We start from the raw sequence: 18,594 nt of genomic DNA on the forward strand, positions 1-18,594 counted from the left end.
GGATAGGAGAGAAAATACTGCAGGCTCAGAGAGTGATTGTGGAATGAATGTGAGCTAGGTAAAGTCCAGGTTGGGAACTGGAACCAGGTCAGGAGCGAGGCCATGGTAGGTGCTTATGGGGCTATAGTTTGACAAGTAGTGTAGATAGAGCAGAAGCCCAAAGGTGTTACACCTATCATAAAGGATCAGACCACCATTAAGTTTCAGGTGCAGATAATGTTACAGAATGAACTAGGCTGGGCAAAAAAGAGCACTTAGATGTAATTTTATTTCTCCATTTAATAGAAAATAACCCTATGCCAATTTTGAAAGGCCTCATGGTGACATCTCTAGTCCTGGAATGGTTGTTGATTCTCTAACCCTCCCAAAACTTGGAAGTCACTCAAATTTAGTGTCTTTTTTCTATAAGGGGAATGAACATGAGGGCAAGGCAGCAGTGTGAAGAGAATTGGGAAAAATATGTAAGTGGTGAGCAATTGATTATTTTTCATGCCTTGCATTTCCTGTATTATTTTAATGGAGCAACAAATCCTGTAAAGTAAAAGAATTTGGGGTGACAGAGTGAGATTTTAGCACTTCCATGAATCTCCTTCCTTTAATTGGTTTTTACAGTTAATCTCTCTAGACCCAGTCCAATCATCTCTCTGGAACTCAAGTTAATAGTTTGCCCAATGATTTGCAAAATTAATTTCTAAATTATATTTCCAAACAATTTCCAAGATTATATTTTGGAAAATACATAAAATGAATCCTAGTTAAACTCACCATTTCATTGTTACTTTATTTTCTTAAGATATGGATATAGAAATTAAATGTATGCTTATTTTTATCTGCAAATATTTTGTAGAGACTTATTTATCTTCACTGTGGCTTTATATTTAAAGTGAAATGACTTGAGAATTGGAAGACCATGGTGTTACAATCATTTCTTCAAGTAAATTTTATGAACAAGAAGGAATTTTTAAAAATGCTAGAGTTTCTACTGTATTATGTTTTAAATTTGTACTCTTTATGACCTTTGCATTTCATTTGCACTCATGTTAAAATGAGACTTTTTCCTCTTATAACATTTGTAAGTATTAGAAAAATCTTCATACTCAGTGGGCTTTAAAGATCAATCTGTAATATTTAATAGATGTATTTCAAGTATAAAAGGCATATTCTCATCAAAACCTGGATGTAGAATTTCCCTGCATTTTATAGCCTATACTTTTATTTTCTCATTACCCAGTAAGAATGTTGTTCAAGGTTAGACTTTGTTATTCCATGGTTCCATTTTCAACATATTGATATTTGGATTAGGGAGGCATTGTTGAATGTTTAGTAACATAAGATTTAATCAAGAGTCATTAGTTCACAGCTGATTTTGATGTACTCCAAAATTAACCAAAGCTTCCAATTAAATTTTACAAGTAAATATTATAATAGATATATTATAAATCTATTACATTACAGTAGATTACATTAAATTAAAAATTAAAGTAGATATATTAAGTAGTTATATTATAAAAATTATAGTAGGTATGTTAAAAATCTATTTGCTGCTGTCTACCATAGAACCAGGTCATATAGGGAGAATTCTTGGACTGGTATACCCTGTATATGTTACTTAACCAACGAAACCCTCAGCTTCTTCTTCTGTACATTAAAGGGATAAATGAGATGACTTTGCCTTCTAAGCTTCCCTGACTTTAAGATCCCATGCATTCATCTAAAGTCACATTAAATTTGCACATTTAAAAGAAAGATGTCTAATATATAATCTGCTAGGTAAACAAGACCAACCTTTCCTATCCAATTAAATATTTCTTAGATTAATTATTTATTCTTTTCTTTTCATTACTGCCACTTTATTTGTGAAACTAAGCACCTAGACTTTTGAATTGGCTTCGGGGTTGGCATTTGTGGTGTCTATTCTGCATTCCAAGAATAGGTTGCTCATTTGTTCATTCATTCATTCATTCATTCATTTAACAAATATTTATTAAATATCTAGAGTGTCTGTTCCAAGCACTATTTTGTCTCAGCAGATACAGAAGTGAACAAAGCAGTGGAAAACACTTTACTTCATGGAACTTTCATTCTAGTGAAGAAAGGAAGACAATAATAAGCCAGTAAAATATACACATGTTGAATAGTCACAAGCAGAATGAGGAAAATAATCAGGATCGAAATTTAGGGAAAACCGGGTGGGAGGTGGAGGTATAATTTTAAATAGGATGACCAAGGGGCTGCCTGGGTGGCTCAGTGGATTAGGCCGCTGCCTTTGGCTCAGGTCATGATCTCAGTGTCCTGGGATGGAGCCCCTTGGGCTCTCTGCTCAGCAGGGAGCCTGCTTCCCCCCCTCTCTCTGTCTGACTCTCTGCCTACTTGTGATCTCTATCTCTGTCAAATAAATAAATAAAATCTTTAAAAAAAAATAAATAGGATGATCAGGAAAGTCCCATTGCTAAAATGATTTTGTAAACTAGAGTGGCCAAGCATTTATTGTGAGTACCATGTTTCATGAGTGTCAGAAAATGTCACCAGAAGGCATTTACAAGAGAAGGAAAAATGTAGAAACATAGACTCAAAATTCAAGACTGGAGTCAAGTAGAGGAGATGAACAAAAAAGCAGGCAGTAAATAAAAGAGGTGTTTATGATGTAATGCCAAAAGTATGAGTCCAGATTCATTGTCTATACTTTCTGGTTTTGTAGTCCGGGAAAATTACTTACCATTGTTAAACTTGAATGTGTTCATCTATAAAATTGAGATTATAACCCACACCTGTGTCCTCAAATAAGTATAAAGGCTAAATGTGCTTATACATTTGTTTGTTTGTTTGTCTCTTATGACAACGTAGCAGCCAACATATGATGAGTTGGTGCTTAGTTGTGTTCAATAATTACATAAAGAGCAATAAATAATTTTCTAAGAATTGGCTTTTGTTTTACAGTCTTACCCATTGCACATAAACAGAACTTTTTCATGGTAAACCTTTGTTAAGCCTTTTAAATTTATGCTTCTTTTTTGAAATATCTGAGCTATAAAATAATCTGAGCACAGTAGCAACCGTGAATTGAAAGCAAAACCAATCTTATTAACAACACTGATTAAAATGTTAAATCTTTAACTCAGTAAAGTTTCTATGAACGAAAATAAATGTTAACATTAAATCTACAGTTATTTTTGTTAACCTCAAGCCTCCCTAGGTGGTGAGAAAGAGCATTATTTTACAAAATAAAAGAGTCTATTTCCTTGTGCTACAGGAAGATTTTAATTCTGATGACAATGAAAGGCATCCCTAGTACCTAGGTAACAGCTATTTACATATTGGATTGGAATTTGCAATTCAAACCATTTTTAAATAGAGTAAAATAAGCCTTGTCTTAATCAAATACATTGATCAATTTTATTCTGTAAAAGAGGTTGTATGAAAAGAATACAATATATGTACTCTATATATTTATTTTCCTACTCAGCCATGTAGGACAAATGTGTGCTACTATATAGTATTAGACAGGCAAAATGATGTTACTTTTTATCTCACACTCTCACATCTTTTAGTATATTTAAATTAAATTAAGAGCCAGGTTTAGGATTGCATAAAAAGCTACAATTCTACCATTACATTTCTATACCTAGTGCATTTCCAAAATGGTAAACTGGATACAAATAAAGGCAGGAAAATTGTTTTTGATGCATCTTAGCTTTTGCATCAAAAAATATTGAAATAAGCACTTAAGGCAAATAGTTGTCTTTCAAGCAGTAGTAGCTTTTTTCCTCCTAACAAAATCCATCAGCTTTTGAAGAGGAGTAAATCGTTCATTTGAAAACAGAGGTCATATCTGAAAAAAAAGACAGTACATGCATGACTAACAAAATCCTCTCATTCATGAGAAAAGTTTTATTTAAATTTCAAATCAGAAGTGAACCTTAACCAAACACTTTTTGACCAGGAAAGAAAATGAACTCTGTATTTCTATGGGCATAGTTTGTGAAGCATAACATATGATAGATCTTATCGTTCTTATGACCTTGCTTACCACTTGAAGGTGCCCTAGGTCATGAAAACACATAGCACAACTGATAATGTTTAATTCACTTTACTGGTACTCAACATTCTGTGTGGCACCAAAAAAATAATCCTTGAAGCCAATCATGATAATTTTATTAACCTTAAACAAACCCTTGTATTATATACTGGGAAATACTTTTTTGACAGTTAAAAACAAGCTTTAATAGCAGTTGTTAGCAAACAAATGTAAATCATATTGAACAACAGAAATGAACTATTTGTTTTTAAGCGTGGTGCAGAGCTAATGTCACTTAATGTCACTTTATATCCAGCATCTTTATTTGCAACATTAACTAGCCATCTTTGATTTTTTTTAAATATATATTATACAACTGGCTTGGGAAAATACTTGTAAAAATACATTATACAAAACTAAAGTTAGTTGATCACTTGGGAAATAAAAAGAAACATGTTATTAGAAATGGAGGTTATTGAAATTTTCCATCTGAATGTGACTGAATTAAGCTCTACAGATAAAACTTGACATTGTAAGAAACACAAAGAAGGGAGTCATTTTAATATTTTCAAGTTCTGGAAACTAAGCATTTTATGGATCAGATAACTAATTATACTTTTCACTTGCTGTCAAATGATTGGTTTGTGCATGGCTTGCTATCCTGGATAATCCTGTGCTGAGGCCACTAACTATGTGGTTTGGACATGTTTTCAATTGAATTACATCAAATCCACATAACTACCAACCTTCTAATAACAAATACAACGTATCAATGGAGAATAATCTAATATGACTTGTTGGAGGTGTTTTTGGAGGCAGAGAGCCTACATAGCACACATTTTCCACATACAATTTCTGAATCAGAATCGGGCAGATAAAAACCAAAATACATCATTTATTGATACAGTGAATATAGGAAGACTTGGATTATATTTGAAGGCAAGAGGACTTCTTAATATTTAACCCCAAAGTAAATGGGATTCTTCCCATAGAAACTTCTTAGAGAAGCTGAGTGGAGTGAAAATATTTTTGATATGCATTTGTACCCCTAAGAGAAGGAGAAACAGATGGATGGAATTGTAAGTACTCAGTTTCACCTTCCATGCTTACATGTTAGAAAATCATTCCACCTGAGACGAAGTCAGAATATGGATAGAGAGGATGAGAATATTAGCCAGTGAAGACTCCCTCTACATGCAAGGAAACACCATTAGTGGATAAACAGGCTAACCCTTGCTCCCCCTAAAACACCTCTTGGATATGGGATAACGGAGCCAAATAAAGAATGGTACAAGGTAAACAATGACTCTGTGACCAAAATTGCTATTTTAATCAATGTTTATCAAGTACTTGTCTTGAGCAAAGAATAATGCTTTATATAGATATTTGCAAAGAGGTTGAGCTCAAGTAGTAATTATTTAATTAATAAAAGAATGAAATAAAAGTTCCAAGTGAGTATAAAAATCAAAGTCAAAAGTTAATTGAGCTAATTGGTACTGATTCCAATTATCTTTGTTTAGGTGTTGGAAAGAGAAAAAGAAAACAAGCACTATTTAGAGCTCCAATTTGCCCTATCATGTGTTTAATATCTTTGTTTCTTTTGTGGTAGAGGGCAAAAAAATGGGCTCAGTTCTTCCCTGCTTTATGTATGCAGTCTTTGTCATCTAATTTTACAGTGTTCTGGAGTTGATGATATGGCTTTTTCGGTCAGTAGGTTATAGAAACATGATGAAACAGAAGCTGAAAAAGTGCTTGAATGAACAAGCTTGATGTCTCTTGCATTGTTGCCATCACCATGCCTCGTCTAGAACATGTTAGAGTCTAAGAAATATGTAGTAGATTCAAATATTCCAATTGTCCCATCAGAGGCCGCCTAAGTAAGTGCAATGTCAATAAAGTGAGTGCAACAAAATTCAGCAGATCCAACCAGAAAGCAACCCTGGAACCTAGGCATTGAAAGTTCATTGTTGTTTGATACTAAGGATGTGTGTGTGTGTGTGTGTGTGTGTGTGTGTGTGTGTGTTGTTTTATTTATTTTTTTTTTGAGATTTACTTATTTAGGGGTGCCTGGGTGGCTTAGTGGTTGAGCATCTATCTTGGCTGGGGTCATGATCCCCGCGTCATGGGATCGAGCCCACATGGGGCTCCCTGCTTGGCAGAAAGCCTGCTTCTTCCTCTCGCGCTTCCCCTGTTTGTATTCCCTCTCTCACGGTCTCTCTCTCTGTCAAATCCATAGAGAAAATCTTTTTTAAAAATTTACTTATTTACTTGAGAAACAGAGAGAGATAGAGAGGTGAGGGCGGGGAGGGGCAAAGGGAGAGGAGAAAATCCCACGCGGTCTCCCCGCTGAGTGCAGAGCCGGATTCAGGACTCCATCCCAGCCCTGAAATCATGATCTGAGCCTAAATCAAGAGTCCAAAGCTCAAGCCACTGAGCTACCCAGGCGCCCCTTGCTGTTCTTTTTATATGGCATTATAGCAGCAATAGATAAAGCGTATAGCCTCTTTCCATTCTGTCTTCCTCCCTTTCTCTGTCCTTCATTCATTCTTCCTTTATTCTTCCTTCCTTCAGTAATAAATCAAAATTTATTTGTCGTATGCTGTGTGCTAAGCACTACGCAGAGAACTGGAGATGCAAGGATAATAAGGCATTAACTCAATCACTTTATCTTTATGTCTACAGTCCTTGTCAATTTTCTCTTTACAATCTATGCTCTCTTATGACTATCAAAGTCAATAGGTTATAAAATTAAGTGACTATCTGCAGCCAAGTATAATTTTGTTAATTGTTGAATTCAAAGCTCTTAGAGCATCTAAATAATAATAGACAGTGCTTAGTCATTACTTTTATTGTTGGCTCTAGCCTCATGTCCTAAAGCCTGGGCATAAAGCCATGTGCATATCTGTAAGATTGTTGGTGTCTGAAATGTGTGGGAAGAAAACAGATCAAATGGAAGATACTTTAATCATAGGAGTTGCCAGAAAGAAAATATATACAAATATGGGACTCCATGAGATATGATTGTATAACTATCTATACTAAATGTCATACATTTAATGACCTTGTAGAAAAAGATCTAAAACACATAGATTCATATTTTAATTAAACTTTTTTATTATAAAGATTTTCTATATAATACAAATATGTTATATATAAAATTATAATGATATATTACTGATTATAAGAATATATATACTACATTTCTTTTATATATATTATATTCTTTTTTTTTTTTAAAGATTTCATTTATTTATTTGACAGAGATCACAAGTAGGTAGAGAAGCAGGCAGAGAGAGAGAGGAGGAAGCAGGCTCCCTGCTAAGCAGAGAGCCCAATGCGGGGCTCCATCCCAGGACCCTGGGATCATGACCTGAGCTGAAGGTAGAGGCTTTAACCCACTGAGCCACCCAGGTGTCCCATATATATATTATATTCTTATTATATATATTCTTTTATATATAATACATTTATATATATAAAAGAGAAGTATATCATTTAATGCCATATGCCTATTAGCCCAGACTCAACAATTATGTATTTAAGGACAATTTTGTTTCATTTATATCTATACTTTTCTTTTTAGATTTCATTTTGAAGCAAATTCTGGTCAGCATATAATTTTATCTATAAATAGTCAGTACATATACCTAAAAGATAAAGTCTTAAAAAATCAGTAATACCATTACCACACTAAAAAAATAATACTTCTTTATATCAGCAAACTCGACAGTCTGTGTTTAAATATAGCCAATAGACTCATAAGTGTTCAAAGCAAGAGCCAAAAAAAAAAGTTCCAACACTGTAATTGGTGGATATATTTTTGTGTGTCTCAATTTTTAATGATTAATTCTTGTTTTCCCTTTGCAATTTATATTTGGAAGAAACAGTAATTTATTTGAATTCATGACAGCTTGAATATTGATGTGGAACCATATAACTCATTTCTCTGAGTCTTGTATTTCCTGAAACTTGGAAATTAGATCTATGGACTTGATCATATTTAGGTTAGATTTTCTTGCAAAAATACTTCAGAGATAGTTTTGCTTATTTCCATCAGGAAGCACTGATGTCTCCCTAAAATGTATTAATTATCTAAATCCACCAATTCATTAAGGCCTGCAAAATGGTGATATTCTAATTATATCTCTTTCACTTGTTAACAAGCTAGAACATAATTATAAAGAGAAACTTCTCAACACATATTTGGTTACCCTGGGATTCAGTTGGTATAGGAAAGGTGGATGAATTTATCATTCTGTATTAGATAGTTTTCAAAATATTGAATTGGAGATGTTGGGTCTTTCCTTAGTGAACAATAACTTTTCTTTCTCTCCCACCTTTCTATTGTTTCTTCTTCTTCTACTTTTTTTTTTTTTTTTAAATCTTAATGACCCATGGGTTTAATCATATTTGTTGTATTTAATTCATTGGTCAGTGGAAGATCCTTCAAATTGGCTTTTTAGTCCTTTTATTTAAATACCAGTAGCCATTGATGCTTTCTTTTGCTTTCTGGTTGGAAAAATATGACAGACTCCTCTCATACATATTCTTCCCTAGAACTGGAATAGGCATTTTTGTATGGGAAATTATATTAGATGCTATAGTCCTAGCACTGGTAACATCATGCAAGTAAGTTCATCATAGTGTCTAGGCCTTTTCAGTGGGAGAGCTAACAGATAATACTTAATGACTTCATTCAGACTCTTTTAATACAAATTTAGGGCCAATTGAATTAGAATTATATGTGTAACTTCATTGATTTTGGGTCTACATCTCTTATCAACCAGTTCTAGAAATCCACTTTCTCAATGACTCCAATATAACTACTCTTTGACTTTATTCTACAATAAGTGTACAACACTATCAGTATTATCAGAAAAAACACTGTCAACAGTGCCACCAATAATTTGATCACACAAAAAAGTTTGAAATTACTGTTTTCAGTTTTTTTTGTGTGTGTTTAGGATATGTGTGTTTAGGATATATGCAGCCAAATTGCGTATTGAATCATTTGAAATAGTTCCCCTCTTTGGTTATGCCAAGAGCAGACTAAATATTTAGAATATATAAATATTTAAAATATAGCCTTATATTTCAAGACATTTTTCTATGTCATTTAAACTTTCCATCACAATTATTTAAATTATTTTCATTATTTTAAGGTCAAATTTACAAACAAAATGTAGTAATTAATCTCCAAAATGGCCCTTAAACATCTTTGCCTCCTGGTATTCATGCCCTTGCATAGTTCCCTAAGGCTAATCAGTATGACCAATAACATACGTAGAAAGTGATGATGTGTGACTTCTAAGGATAGGTCATAAAAGACATTGTGGCTTCCACCTTCATCTTTTGAATCACTGATGGGGAGAAACCAACTACCATGTCTAATGTATTTCTCAATAGTTTCTTAAAGGGTACATCCTTTGGGTCCTCTTAAAGAATGGAGTGTTTAGTGTGCAGTTGCACATAATAGATCTACTTCCACATGTGTCTTCTTAAGCCTTCTGATTCCTCCCTTCACATTATACCAAAGAAAATCAACTTTGTTGAATATAGGCTACTCTCAAATCCGTGTTTTAGTTTAAAGCAGTTTGCTAGAGCTGCTTTTATCGCTGGAACCACCATATTAAATCCAATCTGTGATAAGATGTGCATCCGTATCAGTCACTTGGTATGATCAAAAGTTACATTTTGTTCTCTGTGGTTTAACACTCTTAGAATTCATTACCACCTACATATATTTCCTAAAGTTTTAGGTGATATAAATTAACAAAACATTGCAATCATTATGAAGTATAAACTATCTTCTTTTTAGTTAGACAACTCTTATTTCCTTCAAGCCTACTAAATCTGACATGACGTATAAATCTAGAGGCAATAAAGGGTAGTTTGGGTGGGTCTTGCAGTACACAGTATTATTTTTTACATGTTACTGCTTCAGTAAGTTTATTAAATGGTCTTCAAGCAAGGAGGGGCTAGTTCCTTAAACATGGGAAACACTCACTGGTAAAAAAGACTTAGAAAAACTGGGGGGTTCAGGATGCTCAGCATTATTCAGTTCATTCATGTGTTTCTATTCCAAATCACAGTGTTCCAATCTTTCCCAATCAGAGCTCTAACTTTTAGTTAGAAATCTGTAAGTTCAATTTATACTATACTTTTTCCACTGAACAATTAAATGTTGGGTCTTATATTCAGGTTTGGTTTTGTGGCTGTAAGGAATGAGTGATTCCATTAGGTCTCTCTCTCTCTCTCTCTCTCTCTCTATATATATATATATATACATGAGCATGTACATGTATGCCTATCGATATACTTATATAAAATATTCTATACATATTTACACATGTATAGAATTTATATTTATATATATCATATACATTTACTCATTCATTCATGTATGTGTTATGTATATATAAAAATAAGTTCTATTGTGATATAACTACTATCCTTTTAATGAGACACTGGGCCTGAAGTTTTAGAATGTCACATTAAGAATCAATGAACTCTGAAATATGCAACTTTAAAACTAAAAAATATAGGATAGATACTTCATATATATTGTCTCACAGAATTATCAGTACTATAATCCCTAAATTAATCTCAGTATTATAATCTCCAAATTAAAGAGTGTGAGGTTCAGAGAGCTAAAGAGCTTGTCCATAGTCATGGAGGAAAAAAGGGCAGAGCAAAGATTCAAGCTAGGTTTATAGCATTTCAAAGCTCTGTTTCTTTGTTCTGTGTAGCTCTGTGTCTCACTTCAGGATTAGACATCAAGTACTTTCAACTACATTTATCATCCCATGTGAAGAACCCACATATCTCCCATTTTAATGAGAGTAAATTGAGGAACATCTGAAGTGACCGGACTGGACTCAGCTCATTCTGTCTGCATGGAGAAATCCAGGCATCTGTGTGTGAAAAAGAAAAGGAGTGAATAAAAAATGTGGTAAAAGCAGAGAACTGACTTTTCATTTCTGTAGGTTTAAGTGGGTGGTATGCTTATATACCCCTTTCTAATTATTAATATATGATTCTCTGGTCAAAGGTTGCCAGATTACGCCATGCCAAAATGGCTACAGGGCCTTTCAAAGACCAAGTAATTGATGTTGACTTGCAAAGCCTTGCACCATGCATAAAACTTCCACATGCAATCATGAGCAGAAACATAAAGAGCTTAGTGATGAGTGACTTCTCCATTCCTGAAATGATTGATTATGGGAGTCACAAGTGATGTGGGAGTGATCACTAAATGGAATAGCCTCAAGGAAAGAAGTCTTTTGTCCAAGAAGATGAGTCTAGGAAGAGGGTATAGCACTGAAAAGATGAATTATGGTTTGGATTAGGAAATGATAAATGAGATCCTTCTGTTGATATCAGTGGAATCCAGTGGCTCTTTGAGATAGTTAGGGAATATAACTGCTTCAGGAGATAGAGAGCTGTGGTAAATTAGGTTTTTACAATACGTTAGTTGACATGACTTTTCCATACCTCCTTAGGAATAGAACATTGACTACAATTTCCTAAAGTCCTGCTGTCATCTGCATATCACAATTTTGTTCTTTCAATCTTTCCTGAATTCCTTCTCGCAGGATTGTATGTTGACTATTTCTGAAGAAGAAATAAACACTAATAATTCAAAAATTAACTATGTGAAATTGGGAAAGATTAATTCATACCTATATTTGTATTATTATAGTGTAAATGTTGTAAAATTTACCAGGTCCACTTACTGCAGAGAGCTTCCTTGAATGGAATGATGACTTCTTTTGGTTTCTGCTTTTAAAATTTGTTAAATATGGAAGCTACTGTCATGTCCTGCCCTCTTCCACACTCCCTGCTGCCCTGCTACTGCCCATGATCCTCAGACCTGGGGTGCAGGTGATTATTCCTGGTTTGTTCTTTCTGCTTCCCTCTGCTGCAAGAGGTTTGCTCATCTGTCACATTTAGCAGACAAGGGGGGACTCTGTCCAATTCTGGAACCAAGGCAGCTCCCTTTGCTTCTTCTTGAAGTTTAAGCTAAAATTGTTGAAATGACCTTGTCCTCCTTATCGAGAACTTCCTTTTGACTTCTGAGTGGAATGAAAACTGTCAGAAGAGATCTAAGCCTTAAAACATTCCTCCCATCATTGCCTTTCCTTTTCTCTCCTTTTCACTTTTCATCCTGCAGCCCAACTCCTTCAACCACACAGGACCCTCCTGAGATTTCCTGCTGAACTTCCCGAGTTTGCTTCAGTTATTAATTAAAGCATCAGGACTTTAAAAAACAAACATGTATTTTCTTCTCTTATTTTTATTCTTATGTAGTGCAAGATGGGATACTTTGATCTTTTTATTTGGGATAGACCAAATTAGGACAAAAAGAAGAGCTAATTGCTAGATGTGGTTGTCGATTTAAAGAAAAGAAAAAATCTAACTACATGCAAATCACTGTGCCATACACATTTATATATGCTTAAAGCAGACTTAGCCATGTGGGCTGGCTGTCACATGCTTTAGGATAATCAAGAAGATCAGATCAGAATCTCTGAATGCTATTAGTCTATCTGTTAATTTCTATTCTTGGATGAATGGAAGAGATATTATGGAACAAGCTGATGAAAAAACCCATTAAGTTTTGTTCTTTAACAAGAACAAACTTTAAAGCTTTAAAGAAGCTTAAAAATAGCTGCAAGGTAGACATGTTCTGAGTAATTTCGTAATTTAGTCAGTAAGATGAAACTTTAACAGAATAAAATTTAGGTCTTTAGAGTAGATAATTTTCACTTCTACACCATGTATACTCATACTAAGTGAAGATGTTGAAGAAAGGATTCATTTTTTACATGTTTTTTTCTTCCTCATGAGGTTGGATTTAAGAGAAATAGACATAATTATTTTTTTGAGGGAAAAGTGTCAGAGCACAGGTACACATTGGGTGGGAGAGAAAGAGAGGAAGAAGAAGTGAGAGAGTCTTACACAGGCTTCATGCCCACTGTGGAGCCCAAGGCAGGGCTAGATACCAAAACCCTGAGATCATGACTTGAGCCAAAATCAAGAGTCAGATACTTAACCGACTGAGCCACCCAGGCAGCCCAAGCAGTAGACATAATTTTTGGCACGTGTGTGTTCATTTGAACTAAATTTTGGTGTGTGTGTGCCTTTGGACTAATGTTTAACTTTTTGTCCCTCAGTTACACCAACATTAAAATGAGATGATAATATCATACCAAGATTAGTTAGTACATAAACTAGATAATGCCTGTCAAGTTTCCAAAGTTCTTTAGAGAAAGATATTATCACTTGGTTTAACTCATTTGTAAATGACCAAAAATGTAAAAATCAAGAATTTATTTCATTCTGTAATTTATATTATAAAACTTCAAGTGTATTGACATTTTTTGTTTGCATTATACATAGGACTCTGAACTCCACTCAGGTTCAAATGAAATCAAGGCATTCATTTTACAGCAGAGGCAAAAGTTTCATGGTGAATAAGAAAGTTAACATAAAACAAAATTATTCACACTTTTAATTCTACATGATTAAAAGAATAAAGCATTTGCTAAAAATTTAAAAAAAAGATATATCAGTATTAATCTTTTTACTATAGGCTTACATTATGTCTCTATAGGCTCTTTTCTTAAATGCTTCACATTTAGAATTTTAAAGCCCAATTTAATTGGAAGAAATTTCAACCACAATTTTCTCAAGAGAGTTATTTTCCTGTAAATTGTAGTTCTTACCCGTTATTGGATCCTGTCTAGTATCTATTGAAAGTGGTGACAACTCTGCTTAGGTAAAGCTGAATGTCAATCAGTGGTCTTCACTGAAAGTAACTAAAATCAACTCTGGGTGGCTCACACAGAAATATGATTTACCAAAGGATTGAAGTAATTCTCTGAAACTTTGGGTGGGGGTGAGAGAATTACGGTTGAAGGCTATGAAATCCAGAACAATGCCCCACACACACCACTAGGACATCTAGTGGACACACCTACATCTGTAGGACACACCACAGAACATTGTTGTCCATCTAGAGATTCTATATCCAACACTGAAGGCTATGCAGGAAACTTGACTTTTGCTGTCTTTGGAAACCATATCCAGTTGATATTACCTGTGCCATGAAGTTTTGAGGTCTCAGGGCTTAAGCATAATGAGCCAAGAAAGTACATGGTCACAGTCAATCAGGCTTAGCCCATTGGTGGTGAGATAGCAAAAGAAGCTGAAGAAGTATACTTCTTTGTTCACTGATTTAACCAATAACATGTAAGATCTGCTATGCTTAGTAGACATTGGGAAATTATAGGGAATATCACAAAGAAATAGTTCGTGGATGTGACTAAGTTTCTGAGAAGACTGAAGATGTCTGTGGCTAAATCAAAGAAATTTTATAAGAATTTTCTCTAGAGGAGCGCCTGGATGGTTCAGTTGTTAAGCGTCTGCCTTCAGCTCAGGCCGTGATCAGCTCAGGCCGTGATCCCAAGGTCCTGGGATGGATCCCCACATCAGGCTTCTGGCTCAGTGGGAAGACTACTCCACTCCCACCCCCTGCTTGTGTTTTTTCTCTTTCTGTGTCTTTCTCTCTCAAATAAATAAATAAAATCTTAAAAAACAAAAAGAATTTTCTCTAAAAGCATTTGACATTGTTGGAATAAGCTGTAGGGCTGCTTTGGGTAGAGGGAAAACAACAACAACAACAACAACAACAACACAGTAATACCACCCACAGAGCTTGAACAGAAAATGGGAAATCCCAAGATGAAGGTAAGAAAAAGCCCATAAAATATTACTAAGAAAATCGTGTTTTAAATGGAATTAAAAATGACTTAAGCCATATAGAAAGATTATAAATGAGGCAAAATTTGAGATAGTTGTGTGTGTGTGTGTGTGTGATTTCAAGAATCAAGTAGTGACTTGCAATCTGGATTAGTTAGCTTGAGCTGCCATAACAAGATAGCACAGACCATGTGGCTTAAACAACAGAAATTTATTTCTACTATTTCTGGAGACTAGATGTGCTAGTTTAAGGTTTAGCAGGCCTCAGTTTCTGGTGAGAGCTCTTTTCCTGGCTTGCAGATTGCTGCCTTCTTGCTGGATCTTCACATGGCCATTCCTCTAAGTGTGCACAATATGAGAGAGAGACTGAAAGAGAGAGAGTGTTCTGGAGTATCTTCCTATCAGGACACTAATACCATTGGATCAGGACCTCTACCCCTATGACTGATTTAATCTCACTTACTCCTTCCAGGTCCAATTTCTAAATACAGTAACAATGGCAGTTAAGGCTTCAATATTTGAATTTTGAGAGAACATAGTTCAATCCACAGCAAACATTAAGCATATTTTATGTAATAGTGTTGATATTTTATGTCAAGGATTCTGTGGCTAAACATTTTTAACCCAAACACATGTCATTGTGAAATATGCTAAATTCTTTGCTTATTTCATGGACATGTTTATTTTGGAACATTCTTTGAACTAGATCTGGTGTTGCCTAAGATGTACATATTTATTTAACATACATCATCAGATATGTGGTAGATTTGGTTTAAATTCACAGCATTTATTCAGTATCTATTATTTATAACAGCTACAAGCTAGGTATTTTTTGGTGTACACTCTCATTTAATGCACATAATAAACTAGTATTACTCTATAAATTTAAGTGGGATTAAAAATTGTCCTTAGGAAATCACTTCCACTTGTGGGAACACAATAAGTAAAATGTAATAAAGAATTTTATTTTATTTTATTTTATCCCAGGGGTTTATTGAAAACTCTAAACCAAGGAACTTACTTGTTTGTTGGGGTGCTATTATATTAGTTTGGGACTTACAGAGGACTAGAATAACACTTTGAATTTCTGGATAATTCAATTTCTTAGAAGCTCTGGAAAGGACTACCTGATTCAGGATTTGCCAACTATCTTTAATTTACAGAACAGCATACCTATTTATACACAGGAAGATCTTAAGAGAATATATATATATATATATATATATATATACATACATATAATTATTGCCATGATAAACCCATTCATTCTGAAAAGGGAGTAGCAGCAGGGAAACTTGCTTGCTAATCTTGCAATTATCAGTACATTGCTCAAAACCTGATACTAGTTGAACACAGAAGAGGCTATAGTAGTAATTGCTCCGAGAACTGTAACTCTACACAATTGTTTAGTCTGGCCAAGCTGTAGATTTAAAGTGCCTTTGATGTAATGTCTAAAGTTATTTTTACATTACAAATCTGCATTAATACAGCAAAGAGGCATAATGCAATATTGAAAATAAAAAGGCAAACAAACATACAAACAAAAATCCATGCTACATTCATCAGAAATTATAAACGAAGAGCATTCATTATAATGATCTCAGTCTTAGTGTATAGATCTGTTTTCCTCTGAGATAGTACTTGTATATTTTAAGTTCTAATGATCTCATAACATTTCTTCTCTCTCCCCACCTAGTCTGGAGTGTACAATCTGAAGTAAGTTTCATTTGTTAGGTAATATTTTAGATATTATATATATCCAAAGATTGATAGATAATTCTTATTTTCCTATGGCTAGATATATCCAAAGGTTGATAGATAATTCTTATTTGCCTATGGCTAGGACCACAGGGATTTCTTGAGTTGATTGTATGTATTTCTTTCCTTTAGATAACACATACTTTACCCTTTCTAGAGCAGAAATCCCATTGTACAATTTGTTTTCACCAAGGGATTTGTTTGCTTATTTCATGGGCATGTTTATCATGGAATATTCTTTGAACTAGATCTGGTGTTGCCCGTGATGTATGATGAATATAGTTAAATTAGTGGACAGAGATATACAAACCAAGTTTTAAGAGATCATGAATATGTATTTGATAATGTTGACTAAACAAAAATTTTCTACCAGGTCCTGCAAATTATAGATTGATAGTTTTACAAAATGATGAATATCATTAATGGTAATTTAAAGCAGAATTGACTTTTTTATTGGAGAGGGTTTTTTGGGATAATAAAGTGACACTATATATTTTATTCCTACTCTTTTACTATCAGTATTTTATCTTTATTTTAAAGAATGAACATTAATGGTTTATTTGGCTTTTCATTTAGATAGCTTAGTGATAATTTTGTTATATCTTAGTAACATTTTCAATGAAAAAAGGGAAGATTTTAATAAAACATGACCCTGTCAATATTCCTGATTATCCTGAGCAATAAAGAGAGCCTTTGGTTATATTACTAACGTATACAATCAACTGGAAGATAATAAAATTGAATAAATAGTAGTTGAATTTTAAATATATTTCATCTCTATTAAAGTTTACATTAACATTTTTTTACCTATAATATTTATTTAACTTATTAAAAACTGTACATTGTAGGAGAATCAATATAGATTTTAAAAAAGTTTAGTTTTGGGGCCCCTGGTTGGCTCAGTGGGTTAAAACCTCTGCCTTCGGCTCAGGTCATGATCCTGGGGTCCTAAACTCGAGCCCCACATCAGACTCTCTGCTTGGCAGGGATCCTGCTTCCTCTACTCTCTGTGCCTGCCTCCCTGCCTACTTGTGATTTCTGTCTGTCAAATAAATAAATAAAATATTAAAAAAAAAAGAAAGAAACCTTGTAAGAATACTTAAAAAAAAAAAAAGGAAAAAGGAAGTTTAGTTTTGATGTTTCAGTAACATACAAATTTTCTTAACATTTATCCTAGGGGCACCTGGGTGGCTTAGTCAGTCAAGCATCTGACTTCAGCTCAGGTCATGATCCCAGGGTCTTGGAATCAAGCCCCATTTCAAGTCAGGCTCCCTGCTCCGTGGGGAGTCTGCCTCTGCCACTCTTCTTCCCCCTGCTTATGCTCTCTCTTTCTCTCAAATGAATAAATAAAATCTTAAAACAGTTTATCCTAGCAGTGTGATTAAGATTTTAGAATAAACCCCCCAAATTGAAGTGTTTGTGTTATCATTCTTTCATGATCTTAATACCTGTTTTTTTTGTTGTTGTTGTTGAGATATTAGATAACCAAAACAATAATTCCTAGGGATATCCACACCTTAATCATTGGAATTTTCGAGTGTGTTACATAACTTGGTGAAGGAAAAGTAAAGTCACAAATAGAATTAAAGTTGTTAATCAGCTGACCTTAAAATAGAGAGCTTTTCTGGATTATTTGACTGTGTCTAGTAATCACAAAGGTTTTAAATGTGGAGCAAGAGTGAAAATAGGAGGTAAGAGTGATTCTATGTAAGAAGGACTTGACTCACTCTGCTTTTGAAGGTGGAGAAAAGGGTCACTAGCTAAAGAATTAGGTGGCCTCTAAAAACTGGGAAAAGGTAGGAGACTGATTCTCCTCAGAGCCTTGACAACTTAACCCTTCAAAGTCAGCATGAGAATCTTTCCAGTGGGCTTTATAAATGTCTTATATAATGTAACCAAATCATGGAAGTGATTATCCCCTCATACTCATAAGTTCTACCTACACTCAGGAAGAACATATACAGGGTAAATACACCATGGGACAGGAATCTTGGGGGCCATTTTGGAATTTTGTCTACCACACTTTAGGTATCTCTCTTTCTCCCCACAGACACATA

Source organism: Mustela putorius, unplaced genomic scaffold (genome assembly GCF_011764305.1).
Source record: "Mustela putorius furo isolate JIRA1106 unplaced genomic scaffold, ASM1176430v1.1 tig00003871_pilon_pilon_pilon, whole genome shotgun sequence".
Taxonomy (NCBI): Eukaryota; Metazoa; Chordata; class Mammalia; order Carnivora; family Mustelidae; genus Mustela; species Mustela putorius.